Source organism: Delphinapterus leucas, chromosome 14 (genome assembly GCF_059928025.1).
Source record: "Delphinapterus leucas isolate spDelLeu-1000000601 "Yukka" chromosome 14, BTC_Dleu_Yukka2, whole genome shotgun sequence".
Taxonomy (NCBI): domain Eukaryota; kingdom Metazoa; phylum Chordata; class Mammalia; order Artiodactyla; family Monodontidae; genus Delphinapterus; species Delphinapterus leucas.
This window is the reverse complement of record NC_143142.1, coordinates 26,631,132-26,653,449: the sequence shown is the minus strand read 5'-3', so window position 1 is coordinate 26,653,449 and position 22,318 is coordinate 26,631,132. Positions and strand designations below refer to the sequence as shown.

The 22,318-nt window shown below is 44.0% G+C and overlaps 1 protein-coding gene across 7 annotated transcripts in view; it reads left to right on the top strand.

Annotated features, from left to right (window-relative positions):
- DGCR2 (DiGeorge syndrome critical region gene 2) overlaps positions 1–22,318 on the top strand; it is a 70,784-nt gene that overhangs the window by 9,911 nt on the left and 38,555 nt on the right. The gene's annotated exons all lie outside the window — the stretch shown is intronic.

The window sequence follows — 22,318 nt, the reverse complement described above, 5'->3', positions numbered from 1 at the left end:
ATGAATGTTTTTTATTTTGTTACCTTAAAATCTTCTGATGGAGTATATTAGAAATTACTTTGTGGGACTTTCCTGGTGGTCCAGTGGTTAAGAATCCGCCTTGCAATGCAGCGGATGCCGGTTCAGTCCCTGGTCGGGGAACTAAGATTCCATATGCCGTGGGGCAACTAAGCCTGTGCGCCACAGCTAGAGAGAAGCCCACGCACCGCCTGCGCACCGAAATGAAGAGCCTGCGTACGGCAGCGAAAGATCCTGCGTGCCGCAGCTAAAACCCAATGCAGCCAAAAATAAATAAATATTTTTTTTAAAGAGAAGAAATTCCTTTGTAATACTAACTGCAATGTGGTGTCCTGGATTGGATCCTGGAATGGAAAAAGGACATTAGTGGAACAAGTCTTTTGCCTGTCTTTGAATTGGGTTGTTTTTAGGCTGTTGAGTTTTAGGAGTTTTCTATATATTCTGGTTACTAACCCCTAATCAGATGCATGATTTGCAAATGTTTTCTCTTATTCTGTAGGTTGCATTTTTAGTTTGTTGTTATTTTAAGTTTGATGTAGTCCCCTTTGTCTACTTTTGCCTTTGTTGCCCGTGTTTTTGGTGTCATATCCAAGAAACCATTGCTAAATCCAATGTCATGAAGCTTTTCTCCTATGTTTTCTTCTAGGAGTTTTATAGTTTCAGGTCTTATATTTAAGTCTTTAATCATTTTGAGTTAATTTTTGTATATGGTATAAGGTAAGGGTACAGCTGCATTCTTTTGCACGTAGATGTCCACTTTTCTCAGCACTATTTGTTGAAGAGACTATCCTTTCCACATTGTGTAACCTTGCTACTCTCTCAAAGATTATTTTACCGTATATGTGAGGATTTGTTTCAGGGCTGTCTATTCTGTTCCATTGGCCTATCTGTCATTGTTTATGCCACTCACTGTTTTGTTTACTGTAGTTTTGTAATTTACTATGTTTTGAAATCAGGAAGTGTGAGGCCTCCAGCTTCGTTTTTATTTCTTAAGATTGTTTTGGCTGTTCAGGGTCCTTTGAGTTTTCACATTAATTTTGGGATGAATTTTTCTCTTTTGGCAAAAAAAAAAATCATTGGCATTTTGATAAGGATTGTATTGAATCTGTAGATTGGGTAGTATTGACCTCTTTTTTTTAGAAATTTATTTATTTTCTTTATTTTTGGCTTTGTTGGGTCTTCATTGCTGCACGCAGCCTTTCTCTGGTTGCGGCGCGTGGGCTTCTCATTGCAGTGGCTTCTCTTGTTGCGGAGCATGGGCTCTAGGCGAGCAGGCTTCAGTAGTTGTGGCTCATGGGCTCTAGAGTGCAGGCTCAGTAGTTGTGGCACACAGGCTTAGTTGCCCTGCGGCATGTGGGATCTTCCCGGACCAGGGATCAAACCTGTGTCCCCTGAATTGGCAGGCGGATTCTTAACCACTGCACCACCAGGGAAGTCCCAGTATTGACCTCTTAAGTCTTCCAGTCCATGAATATTGGATGTCTTTCTGTTTATTTCTATCTTTTTTATTTTTTTGTGCACCATGTAGCATGTGGAATCTTACTTCCCCAACTGGGGATTGAACCCATGCCCCCTGTAGTGGAAGCATGGAGTCTTAACCACTGGACCACCAGGGAAGTCCATATTTGTGTCTTCTTTATTATATATTTTTAAATAAATTTATTTATTTTATTTATTTATTTTGGCTGCATTGGGTCTTCACTGCTACATGTGGGCTTTCTCTAGTTGCATCGAGCGGGGGCTACTCTTTGTTGCGGTGCGCGGGTCTCTCATTGCAGTGGCTTCTCTTGTTGCAGAGCATGGGCTCTAGGTGCGCAGGCTTCAGTAGTTGTAGCACGTGAGCTCAGTAGTTGTGGCTCGTGGGCTCTAGAGCGCAGGCTCAGTAGTTGTGGCGCACGGGCTTAGTTGCTCTGCAGCGTGTGGGATCTTCCCGGACCATGGCTCGAACCTGTGTCCCCCGCATTGGCAAGCGGATTCTTAACCACTGCGCCACCAGAGAAGCCCCTTGTGTCTTTTTTAATTTCAGCAATCTTTTGTAGCTTGTTTACTAGTGTACTAGTCGTTCACCTCTTTGGTTAAGTTTATTGCTGATTTTTTTTTTTGATGCTATTGTAAATGGAGTTGTTTTCTTAATTTTCTTTTCAGGTTGTTCATTGTTAGTGTATAGAAGCACAACTAATTTTTGTGTGTTGCAACTTTGCTGTGCAACTTTGCTGAATTTTTTATTTTGTGTGCAACTTTGCTGAATTTGTTTATTAGTTCTAACAGTGTGTGTGTGTCTGTGTGTGTCTGTGTGTGTGTGTGATCTTTAGACATGACCTACAAGATCACGTCAGCTGTGAAGAGAGATAATATTACTTCTTCCTTTCCAATTTGGATGCCTTTTATTTTTTTTTCTTGCCTAATTGCACTAGCTAAGGCTTCTAATACTCTATCAAATAAAACAAGATTTAACTTGATAAGAAACTGCCAAATGTCTTTTCAGAGTGCTTGTGCTATTTTTTTAAAATTTATTTTAATTTATTTTTGGCTGTGTTGGGTCTTCGTTGCTGCACGTGGGCTTTCTCTATTTGCGGCGAGTGGGGGCTACTCTTGGTTGCGGTGCGTGGGCTTCTCATTGCAGTGGCTTCTCTTGTCACGGAGCACGAGCTCTAGGTGTGCGGGCTTCAGTAGTTGTGGCACGCAGGCTCAGTAGTTGTGGCACGCAGGCTCAGTAGTTGTGGCTTGTGGGCTCTAGAGTGCAAGCTCAGTAGTTGGGGCGCACGGGCTTAGTTGCTCCGTGGCATGTGGGATCTTCCTGGACCAGGGCTCGAACCTGTGTCCCCTGCATTGGCAGGCGGATTCTTTCTTGCTTTATCTTTCATTCTTCCTTCCTTCCTCTTCCTCTCTTCCTCTCTTCCTCTCTCCCTCCCTCCCTCCCTCCCTCTCCCTTTCTTTCTTTTATCATCTTTATTGGAGTATAATTGCTTTGCAATGTTGTGTTAGTTTTTGCTGTATAACAGTGAATCAGCTATATGTATACATATATCCCCGTATCCCCTCCCTCTTGCGTCTCCCTCCCACACTCCCTATCGCACCCCTCTAGGTGGACACAAAGCACCGAGCTGTGTTATGTAGCTGCTTCCCACTAGCTATCTCTTACCCTTCCCCCTCCCCATGTCCTCAAGTCCAATCTCGACGTATGCGTCTTTATTCCTGTCCTGCCCCTAGGTTCATCAGTACCCTTTTTTTTTTTTTTTTTTTTAGATTCCATATATGTGTGTTAGCGTACGGTATTTGTTTTTCTCTTTCTGACTTACTTCACTCTGTATGACAGACTCTAGGTCCATCCAGCTCATTACAAATAACTCAATTTCGTTTCTTCTTATGTCTGAGTAATATCCCATTGTATACATGTGCCATATTTTTTTATCTATTCATCTGTCGATGGACACCTGGGTTCCTTCCATGTCCTAGCTATTGTAAATAGTGCTGCAGTGAACACTGTGGTGCGTGACTCTTTTTGAATTATGGTTTTCTCAGCGTGTATGCCCAGTAGTGGGATTGCTGGATCATATGGTAGTTCTGTTTTTAGTTTTTTAAGGAACCTCCATACTGTTCGCCATAGTGGCTGTATCAATTTACATTCCCACCAACAGTTGGCAGGCGGATTCTTAACCACTGTCACCAGGGAAGTCCCATCAGGTGGTTCTTTTTTTTTTTTTTTCTTTTTGCGGTACGCGGGCCTTTCACTGTTGTGGCCTCTCCCGTTGTGGAGCACAGGCTCCGGACATGCAGGCTTAGTGGCCATGGATCATGGGCCCAGCCGCTCCGTGACATGTGGGATCTTCCCGGGCTGGGGCACGAACCCGTGTCCCCTGCATTGGCAGGTGGACCCTCAACCACTGTGCCGCCAGGGAAGCCCAGGTGGTTCTTTTTAATTGCATTTCCCTGTGAGTAATGATGTTGAGAAGTTTTTCATGTCTTTTTTTTTTTTTTTTTTAATTTGGCCATGCCACGGCATGCGGGATCTTAGTTTCCCAGCCAAGAATTGTACCCATGCTCCCTGCAGTGGAAGCAGAGTCTTAACCCCTGGACCACCTGGGAAGTCCTTTTTCATGTCCTTTTTAACCATTCATTTATCTTCTTTGGAGAAGTATTTCTTCAAATATTTTGCTCACTGGTATGAGGTTTTTTGCCTTTTCTTTATTTATTGTTGAGTTGTACAAGTTCTTTTTGTATTCCAGATATACAGAAGTTCTTAGATGTGTTGCAGATATTTTCTGTCAGTGACTTACCCATTCATTTGCTTAACTGTACTTTTAAAAACATCTGTTTATTTGTTTAGTACACTAAAATTCACTCTTCCTGTATATCATTCTTTGAGCTTTGACAAATGTAACCAGCACCACACTCAGGATGCGGAACACACTTCTGTCCCCCCATAGTTCCCTTGTGCACCTTGTGGTCAGTGCCTCCTCTGCCTTGAGGTCCCACCTGGCAACCACTTGTCTTCTGGTAAAGTCCAGTTTATAATAATTTTTCTTCTTGGTGATGAATGTAAGCACTCTTTGCCTAACGCAGGTTCACAAAGATTTTCTTATATTTTCTCCTGGAAGTTTTATAGTGTTAGGTTTTATATTTAAGTCCTTGATCTGTTTTGGGTTAATATTAAGGTATGGGTTGAGTTTTGTTTTTCTGGGGTTTTTGTTTTTGTTGTTGTTTTGTTTTTTTGAGTGGTAGAACACTGGGATTTTTTATTTTTTGAAGTATAGTTGATTTACACTGTTGTGTTAGTTTCAGGTGTACTGCAAAGTGATTCAGATATGTATATGTATTTATAGTTACATATATGTTTATACATATATTTATATTATATATTCTTTTTCAGATTCTTTTCCATTGTAGGTTATTACAAGATACTGAATATAGTTTCCTATGCTATATATAGGTCCTTGTTGTTTACCTAGTTTATATATAGTAGTGTGTATCTGTTAATCCCAAACTCCTAATTTATCCCTCCCGCCCCCCACCCCTTTCCCCTTTGGTAACCATAATTTTGTTTTGTATGTCTGTGAGTTGAGCTTCATTTTTTGATATGTGGATTTCCAACTGTTTCGCTACCACTTACTGAGATATTATTCTTTCTCCATTGAATTGTCTTTGTACCTTTGTCAAAAATCAATTGGCCACATTAGTGTGGGTTTATTTCTGGGCTCTGTGTTCTGTTCCATTGAACTAGGTATCTTTACTGAGCTTTTGATCAAAGAAATTGTGAATTTTGAAGAAGTCCAATTTATCAGTTTTTTCTTTTATGGTAATCTTTGCCCACTCCATGGTTGGGAAGATCTGCCTCCTTACTAGGCTTTGAGCTCTGTGAGGGCAGAGACCTTGTACCTCTTCTGTTCTCGCTTGCATCCAGCACAGTACCTGGCCCCCAGGAGGCACAAGGCTCTGTTGTTTGAAGGAGCTAATGGGTTTGTCTTAAGGATTTAAATGTAAAAATGTATTCGAGGCACTTTATACACTGCTTGGCACATGCAAAATGAACTTTCAAGAATCTGATTTTGCTATAGCTGTTGTTTCTCTTGAGATGTACTGGCTATACTATACCATGGCTGTCATCAGAATATGTTTTGAGTGTTGTATGAAATTGCTGATATATGTTACATAAGATGTGAGATAGCTCTCACTCCAGTTCTGCAAACCAGCAAGGCTTTCATCAGATTTCATGGTGAGATCAAAATGTTAACAGCCAAGTAAAAACTAAGAGTTCAGCACCATCAAACCAGCTTTACAAAAAATGTTAAAGGGACTTCTCTAGTGGAAAATAAAAGACCACAACTAGAAATATGAAAATAATGAAAGGAAAAATCTAATTGGTAAAAAGAAATAACACAGTAAAAGTAGTAAATCAACCACGTATGAAGCCAGTAGGAAGGTTAAAAGACAAAAGTAGTAAAATCACCTATATCCATCATAAGTAAAGGGATACACAAAACAAAAAGATATAAAATATGATGTCAAACCAGTAAACTTTGTGCAGGGGTGGGCAGTAAAAATGCAGGTTAGAATGCATTTGAACTCGAGATCAGCAATTTACAATAATCATATCTATCTATGTATGTATCTATCTAACTATATCTATAAACCTCGTGATAACCACAAACCAAAAACCTGTAATAAATACACACACACAAAAAGAGAAAAGAATCCAAATATAACATGAAAGATTCATCAAATCACAAGGGAATAGAGCAAAAGAAGAAGAAAGGAACAAAAAAGAACTACAAAACAACTCAAAGACAGTCAACAAAATGGCAATTAAGCAGGTGCATATGAATAATTACTTTAAATGTAAATGGACTAAATGCTCCAATCAAAAGACAGAGAGTAGCTGAGTGGATGCACAAAATAAGACCCATATATATGCTGCCTAAAGGTAACTCACCTCACATGTAAAGCCACACAGACTGAAAGTGAGGGGATAGAAGAAGGTATTTCATGCAAATGGAAATGAAAAGAAAACTGAGGTAGCAATACTTACATCAGACAAAATACACTTTAAAACAAAGATTGGAAGAAGTGACAGACCAGGATATTACATAATAAGGGATCAATCCAAGAATAAAATATAACAGTTGTAAATATACATGCACCCAGGGACTTCCCTGGTGGTCCAGCGGTTAACACTTCGCCTTCCAATGCAGGGGATGCGGGTTCGGTCCCTGGTCAGGGAGGTAAGATCCCACATGCCTCAGGGCCAAAAAACCAAAACATAAAACAGAAGCAATATTGTAAGAAATTCGATAAAGACTTTAAAAATTCAGTCCACATTAAAAAAAAAAGTCTTAAACAATATATATATGTACATAGGAGCAACCTAAGTACATAAAACAACATAAAGGGTGACATTGATAGTAACACAATAATAGTAGGGAATTTTAACATCCCATTTTCATCAATGGAAAGATCATCCAGAAGGAAAATCAGTAAGGAAACACTGGTCTTAAACAACATTAAACAACACATTAGACAGATGGACTTAATAGACCTATATAGAACATTCCACCTGAAAGCAGCAGAATACACATTCTTTTCAAGTGCACATGGAACATTCTCTAGCATAGACCATATGCCAGGCCACAAGACAAGTCTCAGTAAATTTAAGAAGACTGAAATCATATCAAGCATCTTTTTCTACCACAAAACTATGAGACTAGAAATCAACTACAAGAAAAAATACCAAAAACACAAACATGTGGAGGCTAAACAATATACTGCTAAACAACCAATGGATCATTGAAGAAATAAAAGTGTTAAATTCCTGGAGATAAATGAAAACAAAAACACAGTGATCCAGGGACTTCCCTGGTGGTCCAATGGTTAAGAATCCACCTTCCAATGCAGGGGACGTGGGTTCGATCCCTGGCTGGGGAACTAAGATCCCACATGCCGTGGGGCAACTAAGCCTGTGCACTGCAACTAGAGAGCCTGTGTGCTGCAACTACAGAGCCCATGCGATCTGGAGCTCGCACGCCACAACTGGAGAGAAGCCCACACACTGCAGCAAAAGATCCTGCGTGCTGCAACTAAGACCTGATGCAGCCAAAAATAAATAAATAATTAAAAAATAACACAATGATCCAAAATCTATAGGATACAGCAAAAGCAGTTCTGAACGTTTATAATGATATAAGCTACCTCAGGAAATAAGAAAATCTCAAACAATGTAAAGAAACTAGAAAAAGAACAAAACCCAAGGTTAGTAGAAAGAAAGAAAGATCAGAGCATAAATAAATAAAATATAGAGACTAAAAAACAATAGAAAATATCAATGAAACTAAGAGCTGGGTTTTTGAAAAGCTAAACAAAATTGATAAACCTTTAGCCAGACTCATCAGTAAGAAAGAGAGAGGGCCCAAATAAAATCTGAAATGAAAAAGGAGACATTACAATTGATACCACAGAAATACAAAGGATCATAAAAGACTACTATGAATAATTATATGCTAATAAAATGGACAACCTAGAAGAAATGGACAAATTCCTAGAAATGTAAAACCTCCCAAGACTGAACCTGGAAGAAATAGAAAATATGAACAGACCAATTACCAGTAATGAAATTGAATCAGTAAGTTAAAAAAAAAACTCCCAACAAACAAAAGTCCAGGACCAGATGGCTTCACAGGTGAATTCTACCAGCCATTTAGAGAAGAGTTAATATCTTTCCTTCACAAACTATTCAAAAAAATTACAGAGAGGAACACTTCTGAACTCATTCTGTGAGGCCAGCATCACCCTGATACCAAAACCAGACAAAGATATCACAAAAAAAGAAAATTACATTCCAATATCATTGATGAACATAGATGCCAAAATCCTCAACAAAATATTAGCAAACCGAATTCAACAATATATTAAAATCCCGGACTTCCCTGGTGGCACAGTGGTTAAGAATCCACCTGCCCAGTGCAGGGGACACAGATTTGATCCCTGGTCTGGGAAGCAACTAAGCCCATGTGCCACAACTCCTGAGCCTGCGCTCTAGAGCCCGTGAGCCACAACTACTGAAGCCCACATGCCCTAGAGCCCGCGTGCCACAACTACTGAGCCCACATGCTGCAACTGCTGAAGCCTGCGTGCCTAGAGCCTGTGCTCTGCAACAAAGAGTAGCCCCCGCTTGCCACAACTAGAGAAAACCTGTGCGCAGCAATGAAGACCCAACACAGCCAAAAATTTAAAAAATTAAATTTAAAAAAATAAACAAAAAAAACAATACATTAAAATCCCCACGATCAAGTAGGATTTCTCCCAGTGATGCAAGGATGGTTCACTATCCACAAATCAATCAATGTGATGTACCACATTAACAAATTAAAGAATAAAAATGTCATCTCAATAGATGTGGAAAAACTTTTGACAAAATTCAGCATCCGTTTGTAATTTTTAAAAACTCTCAACAAAGTAGGTATAGAATAGACATACCTGAACATAATAAAGGCCATATATGCCAAGTCCACAGCTAACATCATTCTCAACAGTGAAAAGCTGAAAGCATTTCCTATGAGATCAGGAACAAGACAGGATGCCCACTCTTGCCACTATTTATTCAGCAGAGTAATGGAAGTCCTAGGTACAGCAATCAGACAAGACAAAGAAATTTAAAAAAAAAAAAAAAAAGGAATAGGGACTTCCCTGGCGGTCTAGTGGTTAAGACTCTGTGCTCCCAACGCAGGGGGCCCGGGTTCCATCCCTGGTCAGGGAACTTAGATCCCGCATGCCGCACGACATGGCCAAAAAAGAAGAAGAAGGAAAAAGAAGAAATAAAAGGAATCCAAATTGGAAAGGAAGAAGTAAAACTGTCACTGTTTGCAGATGACATGATACTACACATAGAAAATTCTAAGGACGCCACCAAAAAACTGCTGGAGCTCATCAATGAATTTTGTAAAGTTGCAGGATACAAAATTAATATACAGAAATCTGTGGCATTTTTATACACTAACACTGAACTGTCAGAGAAATTAAGAAAACAGTCCCATTTACAGTCACATAAAAAAGAATAAACATTTAAAAATGGGCAGAGATGTGAATAGATGTTTTTCCAAAGAAAACATACAGATGGCCAACAGGCATATGAAAAGATGCTCAGCACCACTAATCGTCAGTGAAATGCAATTCAAAACCACAATGAGATATCACCTCACAGCTGTCGGAATGGCTGTTATCAAAAAGACAACAAGTGTTGGCAAAGATGTGCAGAAAAGGGAACCTCCGTGCACTGTTGGTGGGAATGTAAATTGGTGCAGCCACTATGGAAAACAGTATGGAGAGTCCTCAAAAAGTTAAAAATAAAACCACCATATACAGTGCAGCAGTTCCACTCCTTGGTATTTATCCAAAGAAAATGAAAATACTAAGTAAAAGAGATATATGCACGCCTATGTTTATTGCAGCATTGTATACAATAGCCAGGATATGAAAGCAACCTAAGTGTGCCCATCAGTTGATGAGTAGATAAAGAAGATGTGGTATATATATACAGTGGGATATTACTCAGTCATAAAAAGGTAAAATCTTGCCATTTGTATCAACGTGGATGTACCTAGAGGGTCTTATGCTAATTGAAATAAGTCAGAGAAAGACAAATACTGTATGATTTCACTTATATGTTGAATCTAAAAAAAAACAAAACAGGGACTTCCTTGGTGGTCCAGCGGTTAAGACCCTGCCCTCCCAATGCAAGGAGTCCAGGTTCAATCCCTGGTCAGAGAACTAGATCCCGCATGCTGCAACTAAAGATCCCGCATGCCACAACCAAAGATCCTGCATGCTGCAACTAAAGATCCTGCATGCCGCAACATAGGTGCCACGTGCTGCAACTAAGACCCAGCGCAGCCAAATAAATAAATAAGTAAATGAATAAATAAAAATTTAAAAAGAGACAAAACAAACAAGTGTAACAAAACAGAAATAGAGTTATAGATACAGAGAAGAAGCAGGTGGTTGCAGAGGGGAGGGGTGGGGGAAGGAAAGAAATAGGTGAGGGAGATTAAGAGGTACAAACTTACAGTTGCAATGTAATTGGTTCACAGGTATGAAATATACAACATAGGGAATATGGTCAATAATATTATAATAACTTTGCATGGTGACAGATGGTAGCTGGAGTTGTGATCATTTGAAGTGTATAGAAATATAGAATCACTGTGTTATATAACGGAAACTAACATAGCGTTGTAGGTCAGTCATACTTCAAAAAATAAACTCAGAGAAAAGAGATCAGATTTGTGGTTACCAGAGGCGGGGGTTGGGGAAGGAGGGGGAATTGGATGAAGGCAGTTGAAAGGTAAAAACTTCCAGTTGTAAGATAAATAAGTGCTCAGGATGTGATGTACAACATGATAAATAGAATTAAGACTGCTGCGTGTTATATAGGAAAGTCGTTAAGAGAATAAACCCTAACAGTTCTCATCACAAGGAAAAGAATGTCTCTGCTTCTTTAATTTTGTATCTATGTGAGATGATTGATATTCACTAAACTTAACTGTGATAATCATTTCACGATGTCTGTAAGTCAGATCATTACGGTGCACTCCTTAAACTTATACAGTGCTGTTTGTCATTATATCTCAATAAAACCGGAAGAAAAAAATAAAAGTAAAAAATGTGTGGCATGAGTGTTGGATGAAGCTGCTAGTGGATGTTCCGTCAGAGGCGGATGCTGTTACTCCAGTTCTGCCCACCCCTTTGCCCTGGTCTCCCTCCCAAGTATACCCCTCCCTCCCTCCCCTGCACCCAGCCCTCGTAAAGTGTAGACTTGTTGCTGGTTGCTGTTCGTTCCTTGAGGTGCTGTTGGTTCAGTAGAAATGCGTGGCGATCCTGCCTCTCCTCTCTGGTCCCGTCCTTTTCCTGGGGTCTCCCCTCCTCTTCTAGGCTCACTCACTTGCAGCTAGGCCTTCTTTCCCGAGCATCCACTGAGGAGACTCATAGGGAAGGGCAGGCAGAGCAGACCAGCCAGTGTCTTGGTTGGGCCGTGTCCGAGGAGAGAAGGTTGCAGGCGATGGTCACTTCACCTCCTGGATGTAGAACGTGCTTGTTATTTATGAGAAATCAACACTGAACTTCGGCCTTGTCACTTTATGCTGGGGAGGGCAATGTCCAGCCTTGTGACTCCTCAGCTGATGGGCGGGAGTGGCTGCCGCTCCCCTGGGGCAGGCAGGTGCCGGGAAGCAGGGGGCGTCTTCTCTCCCTCAGGTGGGCTGAGTGAGGGGGAGCCTGGCCCTGGCTCAGTGAAGGGTTTGAAGGTCACAGTGACTGGGGAGCCCCTGGTGGTAGGGAGGCACATCAAAGCATCAGTGGACGTATTTTGAAACCACCACAGGAGGCTTTTCATGTTCACAGTGCTTTGGTGCACCCCTGACTCTGTGGGTCCCATTGGCAGACAGGCAGCCCTGGTCCCCTGGGGCTTTGTGGGGCTGACCTCTATGGAGGCGCTGCATTTCATGAGTCCTCTGACTTCTGTCTTAACAGAGAGAATATGGGTCAGAATCAGAAAATTTGGACCCAACCCTCTGAAGGACAATGGGTTAGTCACGCCCCACATCAGAGTGCAGAGCATCCTGGCGGGGCGGCTGTGATTCCTGCCTGGATTCCGCTTAGCTGTGCTGGCTTTGGGGCTGGGGATCTGGGTCCTATCCTGCTGTGCCAGCCCGACAGGGGACAGGTCAGGTGGGTCAGCCCTTCTGCTGAGGGAGCCAGGCGGCCGAGGCTGGGATAGCATAAGCAGCGGGGTGTCTGGCCTGCCTTTAAACCCCACTGGTAACACTTCAGTCTATAGTTTGCCCTGAGTCACACGCCTCCGGCTCGCTCTAGAACTCTGGGTCCTTGGGCTTGAGGGTCACAGGCAGCTGGTCTCTGAGCGCCTTGCGGCTTGAAGATCAGATGCCAGTGTCCCTCCTGCTGTGACCCTGGCGTCTGCCTGAGCCTAGGGATGCCCAGGCCTCCTGTCCACGGGGCCTTGACGGGGCACCGCACCGTTCAGAGCCCTGGGCCTGACCCCTTTCCCCGGGCAGGTCCCTCCAAGAGCATGTTCCTCCTCAGAGGGCCCCGGAGTCATTCCAGGGGATCGAGGACACACATGAAGCTGCGCAGCTGGCCACCTCCTTGGGGCCTCGTGTCCACCACCCGCAGGAGGGGATGGAGCCAAGCAAGGTGGAGTAGGGGTCTTGGCTGACAAGGGGCTTCACTGCAGTCCGGGAGCTGAGGCCTGTGGTTTGTCTCGGGACAGGTCCCTGGGGCCTCTTTCAAAGCTCATCTCCCTGTATATCATGCCAGGAACCTGCTGGAGCCGTGAAGTGATAGCGACTGGGAACCACTGGGAACGGGCCAGGGGTGCTATAGGGGGAGCCATGGGAATAGCTGAGTCAGGGTTCCCAAGAACATGGGAGGAGGGGGTGCCGGAGGAAGGCTGGAGGTGGCCCTTTGCCTCCTGAAAGGGCAAGTGGCACTTGGAACCCGTCGGGAAGGTGGGAGTTGCTGATGTAATCACAGCTGGTTCTAGAACGGCTTCCCAGGCCCTGCTGCCATGGGTGTTCTGGGGCTACTCCTCCGTGGCTCCTCACAGCGTGACCGTGAAGCCACTTGGTCCCTTTGGTTCATGTGTCCCGCTGGGCCCAGCCACACAGGGCTCCCTCCAGGGCACATGCCCCACCTTCCCTGATCGTGGCAGCCCAGGGCCTTCCCTGTTGTCACTGGGGGTTCAGGCCCCTTATTCTCAGCCTCTGATCTCGGGACTCAGGTGAGCCCTCTGCAGGGGGTCCGCCTTGCAGGGTGACCCGCGGATCTGCATCTGACTTCTCTGCGTTGTCAGCACTTGTTAGCAGGGACCGGCAGCCCTCATGCCCAGGCGCCATGCCTTCTAGCCCTGCGCAGCGCTGCCCAGCACCCACTGGGCCCCACCCTGAGCTCTTTCTGGGGAAGCATGTGTGAACCATGTTGGGGAGGCCGGGTAGCCTAGGGCTAGGCCTGCGGATCACTAGGAGCCTGGGCCGTGGTGGCTGGGGAGAGGGGGCCCAACCCGCTCCTGCACTTCTGGGCTGAGTTTTGATTTCCCAAGTGATGGGCTTCTGCTGTATGCCATCTTCCTCCCTTTCTCTTTTTTAATAAGTTTATGTATTTGTTTTTGGCTGCGTTGGGTCTTCGTGGCTGTGCGCAGGCTTTTTCTAGTTGCGGCAAGCGGGGGCTACTCTTCATTGTGGTGTGCAGGCTTCTCATCGCGGTGGCTTCTCTTGTTGCGGAGCACGGGCTCTAGGCGCTTGGGCTTCAGTAGTTGTGGCACTTGGGTTCTAGAGCACAGGCTCAGTAGTTGTAGTTCAAAGGCTTAGTCCGCGGCATGTGGGATCTTCCCGGACCAGGGCTCGAACCCGTGTCCCCTGAATTGGCAGATGGATTCTTTTTTTTTTTTTTTTTTTTTTTGTGCAGTACGCGGGCCTCTCACTGTTGTGGCCTCTCCCATTGCGGAGCACAGGCTCCGGACGCACAGGCTCAGCGGCCATGGCTCATGGGCCCAGCCACTCCACGGCATGTGGAATCTTCCCGGACCGGGGCACGAACCCATGTCCCCTGCATCGGCAGGCAGACTCTCAACCACTGCGCCACCAGGGAAGCCCGGCAGGTGGATTCTTAACCACTGGTGCCACCAGGGAAGTCCCCTTCTATTTCTTTCTTTTTTTTTTTTTTTGGCCGTGCCATATGGCATGTGAGATCTTAGTTCCCTGACCAGAGATTGAACCCGGTCCCGGGCAGTGAAAGCACAGAGTCCTAACTACTGGTGTGCCATGTAAGTCCCTTCCTCTATTTCTTTGTGGGTAAATGGTGAGAGGAAATCAGTTCCAGACAATTTAGGCCATGTACTAAATTTCACACAGAAACCTGAGACAGCTCACTTTACATAATTTAAAATGAGGCCGAGACTTGCTGACGAAGAAGAAATGGAATCTAGAGAAAGAATCTGTACTGCAGAGACATGACATTTCTACGGGGCACGAGTCCTCCAGGCCCCAGACATCGCGTGGTTAAAGCAGTAGCTCTGGGCTTCTCTGGTGGCGCAGTGGTTGAGAATCCGCCTGCCAATGCGAAGGACACGGATTCAGGCCCTGGTCCGGGAAGATCCCACATGCCGCAGAGCAACTAAGCCTGTGAGCCACAACTACTGAGCCCACACTCTAGAGCCTGTGAGCCGCAACTACTGAGCCCATGCTCCTAGGGCCCATGCTTCACAAGAGAAGCCACCGCAGTGAGAAGCCTGTGCACACAACGAAGGGTAGTCCCCACTCGCCGCAGCTAGAGGAAAAGCCCGTGCATAGCAATGGAGACCCAACGCAGCCAAAGATTAAAATAAATAAATAAATAATTTTTTTTTAAAAAGAAAGCAGCAGCTCTCACCGTGTGGCTGGGGTTTCTAGGACTCCAAGAGGTCGGATGATTTTCATGACAGCACCAAGGGGTCGTCTGCCTCTCTCTCCCTCTCTGACAGGTGCAGAGTGCTATTTCCGGAGGCTACCTGATGTGATGGCCAGTGGGATATGTGCTTGGGATTCTCTCTCTTTTCATTCATTCATTTATTTATTTATTCTATCTCTCCTTTCTTCTTTTTTTTTTTTTGCGGTACGCGGGCCTCTCACTGTTGTGGCCTCTCCCGTTGCGGAGCACAGGCTCCGGACGCGCAGGCTCAGCGGCCATGGCTCACGGGCCCAGCCGCTCTGCGGCATGTGGGATCTTCCCGGACCGGGGCACCCGCGTCCCCTGCATCGGCAGGCAGACTCTCAACCACTGCGCCACCAGGGAAGCCCTCTCCTTTCTTTTAAAGGGTTTTTAAAAATTGTGGTAAAATTCACATGACATCAGGTTTACCACTTTAACCATCTTAAGTGTACAGGTCAGTGTGAGTACATTGGCAGTAGTGTGCAGCCGTCACTGCCATTCATCTCCAGAACTTTTTCATCTTCCCAAACTGAAACTCTGTCCCCATCAGACAAAAGCTCCCATCCCCAGCCCCCGGCCCCTGGCAACCTCTTCCACTTTATGTCTCTGTGGATTTGACTGCTCCAGGGACTTCATGTACGTGGAGTCGTACAGTACTTGTCCTCCTGTGTCTGGCTTGTTTCACTGAGTATAATGTCCTCAAGATTCATCCACATTTTAGCATGTGTCAGAATTTGCTTCCTTTTTATGACCCAGTAATATTCCCTTGTATGGACAGGCCACAGCTTGTTTATCCATCATCTGTTGCTGGACACCTGGGTTGTTCCTCCTCTTGGCTCTGGTGAGTCATGCTGCTGTGAGCATCAGAGGACAGGTGTCTGTGAGTCCTGGCATTCAGTTCTCTTGGACACATACCTAGGAGTGGGATTGCTAGCTCCTATAGTAACTCTGTGTTTAAGCTTTTTTTTTTTCTTCTTATATTGGAGTATAGGTGATTTACAATGTAGTGTTAGTTTCAGGTGTACAGCAAAGTGATTCAGTTATACATATATCCATTCTTTTTTCAGATTCTTTTCACATATAGGTTATTACAGAGTATTGAGTAGAGTTCCTTGTGCTATACAGGAGGTCCTGGTAGTGTGTATATGTTAATCCAGCCTCTTAATTTATCCCTCCCCTTGACCTTTCCCCTTTGGTAACCATAAGTTTGTTTTCTAAGTCTGTGAGTCTGTTTCTGTTTTCTAAATAAGTTCATTTGTATCATTTTTAGATTCCACATGTAAGTGGTATCGTATGGTATTTGTTTTTATTTGTCTGACTTACTTCACTTAGTGTGATAATCTCTAGATCCATCCATGTTGCTGCAAAGGGCATTATTTCATTCTTTTTTATGGCTGAGTAATATTCCATTGTATATATGTACCACATCTTTATCCATTCATCTGTTGATGGACATTTAGGTTGCTTCCATGTCCTGGCTATTGTAAATAGTGCTGCAGTGAACATTGGGGTGTATGTATCATTTCAAAGTATGGTTTCCTCCAGATATATGCCCAGGATTGGGATTGCCGGATCATATGGTAGCTCTATTTTTAGTTTTTGAGGAACCTCCGTACTGTTCTCCATAGTGACTGCACCAGTTTACCTCCCACCAATAGTGTGGGAGGGGTCCTTTTTCTCTACACCCTCTCCAGCGTTTATTATGTGTTTAAACCTTTTGAGTAAATGCTTGGGAAGCTTGTGTTTACACAGTTTCTCAGCTTTAATTTCAATACAGTAAATATTGATAGATGTATCCCATATAAACAAAAGATGTTTGGTGTTGTCAGAATTTTTAAGAGTATAAAAAGGTTTTGAAATGAAAAGATTTGAGAACTAGTGTGAAAGAAGTTCGTATTTTGGTGTTGTGGCCTTGCATGTACATGGTGAGGGCATGGATTATTTCAAAAAGCATCAACAATCCATTGGCTAGAGTAGCCAGCCAGGAGATAGTCATCACAAGAGGGGGCTGGGACAGGACCTTGGTGAACCCAGTAGTGAAAAGACAGGGAGACGATTTTTGAGCAGCTTTGTACGTGGCAGAAATTGTGCTGGATGCTTTACAAGGGGACCCGAGAGGATACTGAGGAAGAAAGGAAAGGGAATGTTGATTTACAGCTGGAGTAACACCAGTGAGACCCTCGGGAATCCCCATCGGACACAGTAAGCAGCTGACTGTGTGTTGGTCCCCGCCCAGCATGCAAGGCAGGCTGTGCCACATCCTGACTCTCCCTGCTCCATTGACCACACTAGCACAATCACCTGGAGGGTTGCCCAGCACAAAGTGGTGCTTGGCAAATATTTTTTGAATGAGCAATTCACATGTGTTAACCAGTGATTCACAGGTTGGATTGCTTTCTGAACAGCCCCTGCACTGTGCAGGTGAGTCAGGAAGGGAAAGAACCTTCCCGGGGATATCAGAACTGATGACACTTCGTTAGCGACTTAAAGAACAGAGTAGTTCAGTTCGGCAGACATTCAGTGGGCACGTCCGTGTGTTAGGTGCTGGGTATGGGTAGATTTATTTCGACACTTAACTCTAGAACAGGGTTTGGCAAACTGCAGCCTGCAGCTGGCTGCTCGTTCTGGTCTTCTTTTGTCTTACACGTTGCTGCATCTCAGTGGTTCACTTCTTTTTACTGCTGAATAGTATTCCATGGTATGGCTCCACTGCAGTTTGTTTATCCATTCAGTTGTTTGGGGCATTTGGGTTGTTTCCAGCTTTTGACTATTGCAAATAATATTACTCTGAATATGTCTCTGTATGGTCATATACTTCTCTTGGATAAATCCCTAGGAGTGGAATGACTGTGTCATATAGTAGGTATATATTCAGCCTTTTAGAAACTGTCAAACTGTTTTCCACAGCAGTTGTACCATTTTTACATTCCCACTAGCACTGTAGGAGAGTTCTAGTTAACTCACATATTGTCAGCTCTTGGTATCGTCATTTTTCATTTTAGCCATTCTAATATGTAATGGTATCTCATTAGGACTTTAATTTGCATTTCCTTAATGAGTAATGATGTTGAGCATCTTTTTATGTGTTTTTGCCATCTGTATCTTCTTTGGTTAATTGTGCATTCTTTTTTTTTTTTTTTTTTTTGGCCATGCCTCACGGCTTGTGGGATCTTAGGTCTCCAACTAGGGATTGAACCTGGGGCCCTGGCAGCCTGGCAGTGAGAGCACCAAGTCCTAACTACTGGACCGCCAGGGAATTCCCTAGTTAATTGTCCATTAAAATCTTTTGCCCATTTTAAGAATTGGGTGGGTTGTTTTCTTTTTATTGAAGTATGAGAGTTCTTTATATATTCTGGATACAAATCCTTTATCAGATGTGTGATTTACAGTTCTTCTCTCCCAATATGCGACTTTTCTTTTTATTCTCTTAACAATGTCTTTTGAAAAGGAAAGTTCTCTTTTTTTTTTTTTTCTGTACGCGGGCCTCTCGCAGTTGTGGCCTCTCCGTTGCGGAGCACAGCCTCCAGACGCGCAGGCTCAGCCGCCATGGCTCACGAGCCTAGCCACTCCGCGGCATGTGGGATCTTCCTGGACCGGGGCATGAACCCGTGTCCCCTGCATCGGCAGGCGGACTCTCAGCCACTGCGCCACCAGAGAAGCCATGTTCTGATTTCTTAAAGTGGCAGCCGAGGTCATTGATTTGAGACCTTTCTTCTTTTCTGATATAGGAATTTTAAGCATTTTTAAAAACTTATTTATTTGTTTGTTTGTTTACAGCTGTGTTGGGTCTTTGTTGCTGCATGCAGGCTTTCTCTAGTTGCCGCGAGCAGGGGCTACTCTTCGTTGCGGTGCATGGGCTTCTCATTGCAGTGGCTTCTCGTTGTGGAGCATGGGCTCTAGGCGCTCGGGCTTCAGTAGTTGTGGTGCACGGGCTTAGTTGCTCCTCGGCTTGTGGGATGTTCCCAGACCAGGGCTCGAACCCGTGTCCCCTGCATTGGCAGGTAGATTCTTAACCACTGTTCCACCAGGGAAATCCCCTGATATAGAAATTTAATGCAATACATTTGCCTCTGTGAACTGCTTTAGCTGCATTTCACAAATTTTCATTAAATTAAAATGCTTTCTAATCTCCCTTTTTATTTCCTCTTTGACTCGTAGGCTATTTAGAAGAATGTCAGTTGTTTTCTATATAGTCAGGGGATTTCCCAGACATCTTTCTGCTGTTGATTTTTAATTTAATTCCATTGTGATCAAACAACACACTTAAATTTGAACCTTTATGAATGTATTGAGATTTGTTTTATGGCTCATATATTTATCTATTATGGTCAGTGTTTTGTACGCATGTGAAAAGAATGTGTATTCTGCTGTAGTTGGGCAGAGATTTCTGTGAATGTCGGTTGGGTCCAGCTGGTTGATAGTGTTGTTCAGGTTGTCTGTATCCTTGCTGATTTTCTGTCTGCTTGTTCTATCAGTTATTGAGAGAAGGGATTGAAGTTGATTGTGAATTTGTCTATTAGCAGTTACAGCAGTTTTTCCTGCATTTGAAGCTCTGCTATAGATGCAGAGACATTTAAGGTTATTATGTCCTTTATCACTACTAAATACCTTCTTCATTTATCGTGATATTATTTGCCCTGAAGTCTCCTTTGTGTGGTATTAATACAGCCACCCCTGGGACTTCCCTGGTGGTGCAGTGGTTAAAAATCTGCCTGCCAATGCAGGGGACACAGGTTTGAGCCCTGGTCTGGGAAGATCCCACATGCCGCGGAGCAGCTAAGCCCGTGCACCACAACTACTGAGCCTGCGCTCTAGAGCCCGCAAGCCACGACTACTGAGCCCGCATGCCACAACTACTGAAGCCCGTGCGCCTAGAGCCCGTGCCCCGCAACAAGAGAAGCCACCGCAATGAGAAGCATGCCCACCACAACGAAGGGTAGTCCCCGCTCACCGCAACTAGAGAAAGCCCCCACGCAGCAACAAAGACCCAACACAACCAAAAAATAAATAAAAAATAAATAAATATATATATATACAGCCACCTCTGCTTTCTTTTTTTTTTTTTTGTGGTACGCGGGCCTCTTACTGCTGTGGCCTCTCCCATTGTGGAGCACAGGCTCTGGACGCGCAGGCTCAGCGGCCACAGCTCACGGGCCCAGCCGCTCCACGGCATGTGGGATCCTCCCGGACCGGGGCACGAACCCGTGTCCCCTGCATCAGCAGGCGGACTCCCAACCGTGGCACCACCAGGGAAGCCCTCTCTTTTCATCCATGTTAGCATGCCATATCTTTTTCCATTGTTTCATATTCACCTATTTGTGTTCTTATATAAAGTGGGTTTCTTTTAGACACATGTAGTTTCATCGTGCTTTTTTTACCTATGTAACAAATTCTGCCTTTTAATTAGGGTGTTTCGATCACCCCATATGTTTATTGATCAGGCAAATTTAATTACAGTCTGCCATTTTGTCGTTTGTTTTCTATTTGTGCCAACTGTTGTTTCCTTTTCCCTTTGTTTATTCTTCCTTTGAGTTGAGTATGTTTTGTTCCTTTTGTCTTCCTCGTTGGCTTATTTGCTGTAGCTCTTGTGTTAGTTTAGTGATATTCAACTTTAACTTATCACATTCATGGGACAGACCACTTTACCTGTAGTGTTAGAGCCTTTAAACGGTATGCTTCAGTTTCTCCCTTCCCGGCTTTTGTGCTGCTGTTGTCACAATTTTACTTCCACTCAGTTTATAAACCCCACAATGGAGTACGTGTGCATTTGCTTTAAGTGCCTCCAGGTTGGCAGTCTTTTCTTTTTTCCTCTCAGAACTGAGAAGTGTTGTTCCACCATCTTCCAGCTTGTGTTGTTTCTAGTGAGAAATCTGCTGTCATCTGTACTTTGTTTTTCTGTGCATCATGTCTTTTTTATCTGCTTTTAAGACTTTTCTCTTTATTGCTGGTTTTAGGCAATTTGATTATGATGTGCCCTGGAGTATTTTTCTCTCTATTTCTTGTGTCTGCGGTTCATCGAGCTACTTGGATCTGTGGGTTTATAGTTTTCATCAAATTAGGGAATTTTTCTGCCATTGTTTCTTCAAATATTTTTTCTGTTTCCCCTCCGTGTACATGTGTACGGGTGGCTTGAAGTGGTCCCAGAGCCACAATTCATTTTTTTCTAGCCTTCTTTTCTTTCTGTTTAGAGTTTCTGTTGTGTGTGCAGTGTGTTTGTATCTCTCACAGTAGGTTTCTTTCTTTGTGTCTTCCATATCTCTACTTAACATGTTTAATCTTTCCTCTAACTTCTTCAACATTTACAATACAGTTATAATAATTCTTAATGTTTTTATCTTTTCTGTCATTTCTGCCATTTCTGGATTGATTTTTTTCCTCCTCATTTTGGTCATAATTTCCTGTTTGCATGTCTGGTAATTTTTTTATTGGATGGCAGACTATGAATTTTTTTTTTTTTTTTTTTTGCGGTATACGGGCCTCTCACTGTTGTGGCCTCTCCTGTTGCGGAGCACAGGCTCCCGACGCGCAGGCTTAGCGGCAATGGCTCACGGGCCTAGCCGCTCCGCGGCATGTGGGATCTTCCTGGACCGGGGCACGAACCCATGTCCCCTGCATCGGCAGGTGGACTCTCAACCACTGCGCCACCAGGGAAGCCCAGACTATGAATTTTGACTTTCTGAGTTCTGCATATTTCTGCATATACCTATAAATATTCTTGAGCTTTGTTTTAGGGTGTGACTTGGAAACAGTTTGGTCATTTCAGCTCTTCGTTTTAATCTTGGTTAGTCAGGACTAGGGCAGCATTCAGCCTAGAGTTAATTTTTCCCCACTAACCAGGCAAGACTCTTCTGCATCTTGACCCAGTGCCCCATGAATTAGAAGTTGTTTCCAGTGTGGATCCTGAGAACAGGTGCTTTTGTGGCCCTGATGAGCTTTAGTTATTGTTATTGTTCCCTCTTACCCCAAGGATGGTCTCTCACCGGCCGTGCCTGCTGATAGCACACCTGAGAGCCAGGGCAGGCGGGTGGCAGGAGCTGGCTGACCCCGGCCTCAGTCAGGCCCTTCGGTACTGAGTTACTCAGTGTTTTGTCTGTCCCCTATTACAGTTGCTTCCAGAAACCACTTCCTTAATGCACAGGTCTTGTAATGTCGCTTACTGGCTAAATCACCTTTGCTCCATACAGCATGCGACCTGAAGTTCAAAATACCTTCCCCCCCTTCCCCATGGTCTCCGTTCGTGGCAGGCTCCCCTGTTCCTCCCTTCCTGCGCCATCCTATGCACCTTGTGAAGCCTCGGGAGCCCCGTGCCCCCACGTCATCCAGGCAGTGGCCT